At 40.3% G+C, this 7,792-nt stretch overlaps 1 pseudogene across 1 annotated transcript; it reads left to right on the top strand.

Annotated features, from left to right (window-relative positions):
• Positions 1 to 391: 391 nt before the first annotated feature.
• On the top strand, positions 392 to 6,914 carry LOC311185361 (cyclin-dependent kinase 1-like; annotated as a pseudogene). The gene is made up of 3 exons: positions 392 to 593; positions 6,140 to 6,342; positions 6,527 to 6,914. The product of its transcript is annotated as a cyclin-dependent kinase 1-like (transcript).
• Positions 6,915 to 7,792: the final 878 nt, after the last annotated feature.

Below are 7,792 nucleotides of genomic sequence, written 5' to 3'. Positions count from 1 at the left end.
TGAAAAAGGACAGTGCTCTGAGAATAGTTTTCTGCTTATCCCTCAACGTTTCTATTCAGTTTTTAGTTGGGAATATTGCATTGTGTGAGTTGTTAAAATCAAATGATGGTTAAGTTCATGTGCCATGGAGAAGTAGTGAACGGACCATTATGGAACATTTAAATAGAGACAGGGCGACTAGTTCGTTGAGACAAAGGCGACATAGATGTGGCTTGGAGTAGATGATGTTCGGGGGCTTTAAGGTTACCTCAAGTTTCGTAGTTTGCCAGAGGACATGTAAGGCTCAATAGCAATTCAAGCCCAGTGTGGGGTTTACTGCAGCACAGGCTGTAGAGCATGGGCGATGGGGCAGGCCATGGCTTGGGCTTTGCAAGTCTGAACCACACAGAACATGCTTCCTAGGAGCCAAGGACAGGGCTGTGGGCGCAATGTCTACTCAGGGAAACCCACTCAGGATTCAGAGCCTGAAGATTTTCGGGGGCTGGTCATAAAGGCATATCTTACTGTGCCACCGGCACTAGCAACCCAGATTCAGGACAAGGGATACATCACCAGCCTGGACATTTGTGTGCTGGAGTCCAGCTCCAGCCAAGGTAGGGTTCACGAAGGAAAGGGCGGCGTCAGCGAATGAGGAGACACAGATACTCCATCAGGTGGCAAGCATCTCCTGGTGATAGCCTCAGCGGAACTTTATTTATACATTAGAATATTTTCTTGTTTTTCCAATCTTTCATAACATGTGATTTTATCTTTACATTTTCTCAGAATCATCTTAAATCACCTTTAATTATAAGTACACTGTCTACTTTCAGTGTTTCTGGTTATGATTAACTTGACCTTATTAATTTCCTTAAGAGTTGTACAATTTTAAGAAAAAGGAGAAGGTGCTAGACAGAGTGTGACCTATGTGGTCATGCAAGCTTGGTGAGTAAATGGTAAACTTTAAGCTGTATATTTCTGCCAAGCAAAAAGGTTATATATCTGGCTTACAGAGTTTATATGTCATCTAGCGGCAATTTACAATAGCTACATCTAATTTTATCAAAATATTTATTCCACCTTTCCCTGTTCTTTCTTCTTTTATCTTTGTTCCAATGGCACCAAGGGGGTCCTGATCTTTTTGTTCTCTCCCATAAGGAGACCGAGGAAGCCAAAACCTTCGTACCATTAATTTTAAACCATTTGTTCATATCTTCATCATAAATTCCAGTATAAGGAATGGGTGGGGTAGGAGTAAGAAAATCTGTTTTACTCACAGGCTTCCTCGACGGGGTTACCAAAGTCGGCCTCCTATTGTAAATGCAGGGCCAAAAGTTCCCAAAACTGTGGGAACAACACATGGTGTTCCTTTTCTTGGATCTTGTCGTTTTAGGGGAGCCTTAGGGCTTTCCTCAGTGGGGACTTTTACCAGGCTTGGTTCCAATAGTTCTTTCAAGCATAATTTGTTAAAGAACTCAGCATTACTCATGGTAGATGAATTACAAATCGGAGGGCATTGAAAAATATTGGAGATTGTTTCATTACCAATCATGTTGGAATGTACATCACTCAAATCACTGGAATGTGAATTACTGAAATTGGCATTGATGTCAACATTCATTTGGTTATTCTGAAACCCATACAAAATGCCCATAATTGCAAGAACTGCCATAAACAAAATGAAAGAAAGTAGTGGGAGCCAGCTGTGGAGCCTCCTGATTTTCAGGAATGTCACCCATACTTGGACTTTGTCACACAGCATGAGTAGCCTGGCTCGCACCATTTGTGCACAGCAAATCAACAGGCTGGCATAGGATGGTACAGCACCCCAGCTGGAAACAATAAATCATCAGTCAGTCAATGATGTAGAAACTTCTCAAAGACCTCATTCCTGCCGATGGCCAAGGGGCAGTCCTCGTTCCAGATGTAAGGGCTGAGTTCCTGACTCGCTCTGTGGACTCACCCAGATGACTTCCCGAGAGAGTTTTCACCATTCTAGAATCTTACTCATCTACAAGATTTACATCCCAATGTTTAATATGCCCAAGAACTTGAGAGCAAACTGATCAGGGAGAAAGCACAGATTGCAGAGAAAATAGTAAGGAATGAAAGGCATCAGCGATGCTAAGTACCCATAGGTATCAAAGGTTACAAAGCAGTTTTATCCTCTCAGTTTAGGTGAATGGGGGTAACTAGAACTAAGATATTAATATTGCCATGTTTATTTTGAATTTTGGATGAAATACTGTGGCCATTGTATATTCTAGAGCAGGGATGGAACTTTTCTCTTGTGTTGACCTGAGTATAACCTCCTAAGAGTCCAGCACCTACACATTTAAGAATAAGAAACATCAGCACAGAATCAGGGTCAGAGGAGGAAACAGTGCAGATACCAGTGGTTGAACACTGTTCTAGATTTCAAGGCCAAACTGGCCCTTTCAGCAAAGGGAAACAAGTGACCAGAAACTGCCTTGTAGAAGAAGTGAAAATGCTGAGAGAGGGAAAGAGTCGAAGCAGAAGAGCCACAAATGGGACCCACAAGGACTGCTGATTTTTCTTCTTCCTTTTTTCTCTTTATAAATACTTGCCGGATACCCCTGAAATAAACACATAATGTGTTCTTAGGCGTGACCTCAAGGGAGCCAGGCTCATGTCTGCACATTTTCCAATAAGTGTTGTGCTAAACCCCTCAGTATGTCAGCTTGGCACCGAGGCCCGTAATGCTAAGACCACTTACTGGGGCATTGGACGCACAATGGGCTACCTTACATCTGGGCAGACCTGGATGTTTGGCTTGGTTCTCTTGGCCAACAGGACAGTGGAATTTATGAGGTGTGTTTACAGTGGGAGCCCTTCTGGCAAACCCCGAGGTGAGTCATTGTACATGTGGTTTTCAGTAGCCTGTCCTGTTAGTGCACCTGACTTGATTAGGTGAGCAGAGGAATCAGTCCCTGCTAGAAGCTTCTTTGGAGCACCCCATGAAGCCAGGCTTCCTTGCTCATATCTTGACAGGTCAACCACCAACCCCACCACATATGCATAAGGACCCTGGGGAGCTTATGTTCATTGTTGCTTTGAGAAGCTAAATTGGGCGGTAATTTTCTATGCAATTATATCTAACTAGCTAATTTGTCAAGGCATGAGTTGGATGAAATAAGGCTGGGAAAAAAAAAAAAAGAAATAAGACTGAATGGTAAAATAAAAAAAACACTTTATTTTGTGCTCAAGAGAGTTTTTACAGCTCCCGCCATATACTTGCACGCCAGGCACATTTGGAATGGATGAGAGAGAAGCCTTACTCTTTGTGTGGGGACAGGTGAATTAGGGTACCATCAAACCAAAGATACCACCCCAGGCAGGTCAGTTTTACAAGATTCCAAAAGGAAACTGAGACTCAGAAATTTGCTTAAGGTTATTCATTCCCCCACTGAAATTTATCAAGTTCCTCCAAGAGCTGGTACCCAGTTCAAAGACCCTTGGAAGAGGAAACAATGAATGTGATGAAATAAACACTGGGTTCCAGTGGGCCAGTGGGCACCTTCCACCAGGGCCTGGCTCGGCTGGGTCTCCCAGGGCCACAAAGGACACCCATGCGTCAGCACCGCCTCCCAGCCTTTGATGCCCCTTGCGTCCCCTTGTCTGAGACAAGAAAGACAGGTGTCAACTTGCTTGGTTTGTTTTTGACAACTTTTCTTTTTCTGGAATTCCCTTATTTTATTATCCTTATTAATACAGATTTTTCTGTTTCTTTCTTCATCATGCATATTTTTTAAAGATTTATTTATTTATGCATACAAGAGTTGGCGTACAGGCAGAGGTATGGGAGGTGAGAGGATTCACCAGAGACAGAGTGGGGAACAGAACAGGTAGATGGACTGAAGTACACTGCTGCGACTCAGGAGAGATCTGCTGCGCCATGTGGGTAGCTTCCTGGCCGGGGATTGAACTTGTGCTGCAGAGGCTGCCGATAGCTTCATAGGTTACATCTTAACCCCTTGTGCCACCAGGGAGGCCCTCTCCTCCTGCATATTTATTTAACATAAGAGCTCTTTCCCCTTTTAACACAGGTTTGCAAGGCAACTTAATACTTTTAAGCCAACAAAGGATATTTCAAGATGTGACTCTGCTGTGGCTACTTAGTGTATTACCATCACTGACACTGCACAATCACATTTAAAAAGTCTTATTAATGCAATTAATAGCTGACTCTTCATGAAGGACAGAAGTAAATATCTAGTCTAGATTTCAGTTTCCCCAAGAGTCCCCAGGACATTTTACTGCTGTTTTCCCCCCTCTTCTCTCTCCATGAAAAGTTGACATCTTTGAAGCCATTTTAAAATGGAACTAAGGAGTTCTGTAAAGAAATTGCATTATCTGACTTATTTTTTAAAGATTTATTTATTTATGCATACAAGAACTGGGGTGTAGGCCAGAGGTGAAGCAGGGGTGAGAGGAATCACCAGGGGCAGAGTGGGGAGCAGAACAGGCAGATTGACTGAAATATACTGCTGAGGGGAGCAGCAGACGAGACAGGAGAGGTCTGCTGCACCATATGTGGGTTTGCTCACTGGTCGGGGATCGAACTCATGTTGCAATAGCTGGTGATTGCTTAATAGTGTTGAGACTTAGCCCTTGCACCACCAGGGAGGCCCATTATTATCGACTTATTGAACTGAACCAAAGACCTTTGTACTGGGCCAAGCAACTTTGGACTGGGCTAAAAGCAGTTGTATTAAGTAACCCCCAAGAAAATAATTTTTTGAGAACTGATGATTTTGGACTTTGAGTAGAGGCTAGAAATCAATCGATTACCTTTCTATCCATTCTAGATAATCAGTAATCAATTATGTATAACCAAAAATAGTTTAAGCTTGTTAAAACTAACTACTCTTTTAAACATTAACTTCATTTTTCTCTTTTCCTCCCATAAAAACCCCTGACTTGGCCCCCTCCTCGAGGTACATTTTAGGTTTTCTTTTTTTTAAAGATTTATTTATTTATGCTTACAAGTACTAGGGTGTAGGCCAGAGGTGCAGTGGCAGGGGGTGAGAGGAAGGAGGATCAGAAAAGGCAGATCTGCTGAGAGACACTGCTGAGGGGAGCAGCAGGTGAGACAGGAGAGTCTGCTGCACCATGTGGGTTAGCTCCTGTCTGGCCAGGGTTCCTGCGGCAGTGGATGGGGATAGCTTGAAAGCACTCTGTCTTTAACCACTCTGCCACCAGGGAGGCTCCCATTTTAGGTTTTCTACCTTCATCTATATACCCTGAACTGTAATTTTTTGGTTCCCCCTCACTACTTTTTTTTTTTAAAAGATTTATTTATTTATGCATACAAGAGCTGTGGTACAGGCTAGAGATGTGGAGGGGTGAGAGGATTCACCAGAGACAGAGTGGGGAACAGAACAGGAAGACTGACTGAAATCCACTGCTGAAGGGAGCAGCGGGTGAGACAGGAGAGGTCTGCAGTGCCATGTGGGTTTTTCCCTGGCTGGCCGGGGATTGAACTCATGCTGCAGAGTCTATGGATTGCTTCATAGTGTGTTGCTTAACCTCTTGCGCCACCAGGGAGCAACCCCCCCTACTGTTTAATTGTGGATTTAATTGATTTTTAATTGCCTCAAGAATTTTGAGGTTGACACTCCTAACCAGAGTCAAATCAAAGTTTGTGCAGTATATTTGGTCGTCTGATCTTTTCAATCACTTTTAATCTAGAAGACTATTTTAATTTTCTGCACCTTTATTTGCTTGTTCTTCAGGACATTGACTTTTGAAGACTATATGTAACTACTCTGTATACTAGGATAAAGCAAATAATGAAATACATTATGAATAAAGTATAAGAGAGACAAGATACTAAATTAAAATAAGAGGAAACTGTAATGTTAAATTTGAACTGGCAGTATCATGTCAAGTCATGATTAAAAACTGTATTCTGGAGCTACATTAGTGTTGTTGCGCCCACTTTTGCCACAGGATAATAAGCCAGGCTCTACCATACCCCTTGATTAATTCTAAAGGACTATGCCAAAAAAAAAAAAAAATCAGAGAGGGTATCTATGAGGTTGTGTATAAAGGTAGACACAAAACTGCAAGTCAAGTGGTAGCCATGAGCAGTGAGGGGTTCCTAGTACTGTGACTTGGGAAAATTTTCTATTAAAAGAACTTTATCAGGAGCTCCAGTGGCGCAATCGGGTAGCGCGCACAGTACTTATAAAAGAACTTTATCATGCAAATAGAGTCAGTTTTCAAGATGTGCTTATGCAGGCTTCCAGGTTACATTTCACTTTTCATTTCTTTCCATGGATATGAAGAAATACTTAGATTCCATTCCTCATGGTCAGTTCATGGATACTTACTTCACTTGTTAAAAGTTATTTGTACCAAATCCTACAAGGGATTGTGTTTTATCACTCTCCTAGAACAGTTCTACACAGAGACTTAAAACTTCAAAATCTGTTTATTGGTGACAAAGGAACAATTGATCTGGCCGATTTTGATCTGGCCAGAGATTTTGGAATCCCTATTAGAGTGTATACATATGAGGTAGTAACACTCTGGTATATATTGCCAGGGATACTGCTGGGATCAGTTCGCTGTTCAACTCCAGTTGATATTTGGCACCATATTTGAGGAATTAGCAATTAAGAAACCACTTTTCCATGACAATTCAGAAATTGATCAACTCTTCAGAATTTTTAGAGCTTGGGACACTCCCAATAATTAAGTATAACCAGAAATGGAATCTTTATAAGACTATAAAGATACATTTCTTATGTGGAAATCGGGAAGCCTGGCATCCCATGTCAGAAACTTGAATGAAAAATGGCTTGGATCTGATCTCGAAAATGTTAGTCTATGCTCCATTCAAATGAATTTCCAGCAAAATGGCACTGAATCACCCATATTTTAGTGATTTGGTCAATGAGATTAAGTAACAAATAGTTTCCACATATTATGTCAAGAATAGATAGTTACATTTATTGTTAACTCTATTTTTGCCTTGTGTATTTTTCTTTGCTATTGTTGTAAAACTTAATCTGTACTTCTAATTTCAAATGTGTAATTTAAATATGTAAATGTTGTTCTATATGAATTTAAATATAATTCTGTATATGTGTGTGTATCTCATGAAAGCAACTATTTGTTACCATAATAAAACTATAAATCTACTATTGATATCAAGAAAAACAACAACAAAAAACTATATTCATTCCAGATTTTTCCACAAATGATCTAGAGTTAACATTCCAGTAGCACTGAGCACATCTGGTGACCAGATTATGATTTCTAAATACCATTTTCACTGGAAAAATGGGTGTGAACATTAAAAATTGTATAAATAATAATTGCAAATATATTTAATATAATCCCCATCAAAATACTAAGAGCAATTGTCAAATAAATTGAACAAAAATATTAAAAATCATATGGAAATATAAAAGGCCATTGAATAGCAAAAGCAATCCTAAGAAAAAAGGATAGAAATGGAGTCATCACGTTACCCCACTTCAAACTATACTACAAAGAAACATTAATTAAAACAATATGGTATTGGAATAAAAATAGACACATACATCAGTAGAACAGAACGGAAATCCAGAAATATCCCATGTTACTTAAATCATGACTAAGGAGCTATAACCATATAAATAGTGCTGGGAATCTGTATAGTCATACGTAAAAGAATGAAGGTGGATTACTCCCTAATTCTATGTATGAAAACAAATTCTAAATGAATGAAAGGCTTAGATATAAGACCTGCAGTAATAAAATAGATAGAAAACATTGATGATATGTTCAATGACATCAATGA

The sequence above is a fragment of the Talpa europaea genome (genome assembly GCF_964194135.1).
Source record: "Talpa europaea genome assembly, chromosome: 15".
Lineage (NCBI taxonomy): Eukaryota > Metazoa > Chordata > Mammalia > Eulipotyphla > Talpidae > Talpa > Talpa europaea.
Note: the sequence above shows the minus strand (reverse complement) of the source record. Positions and strands in the feature narration are given on the sequence as shown.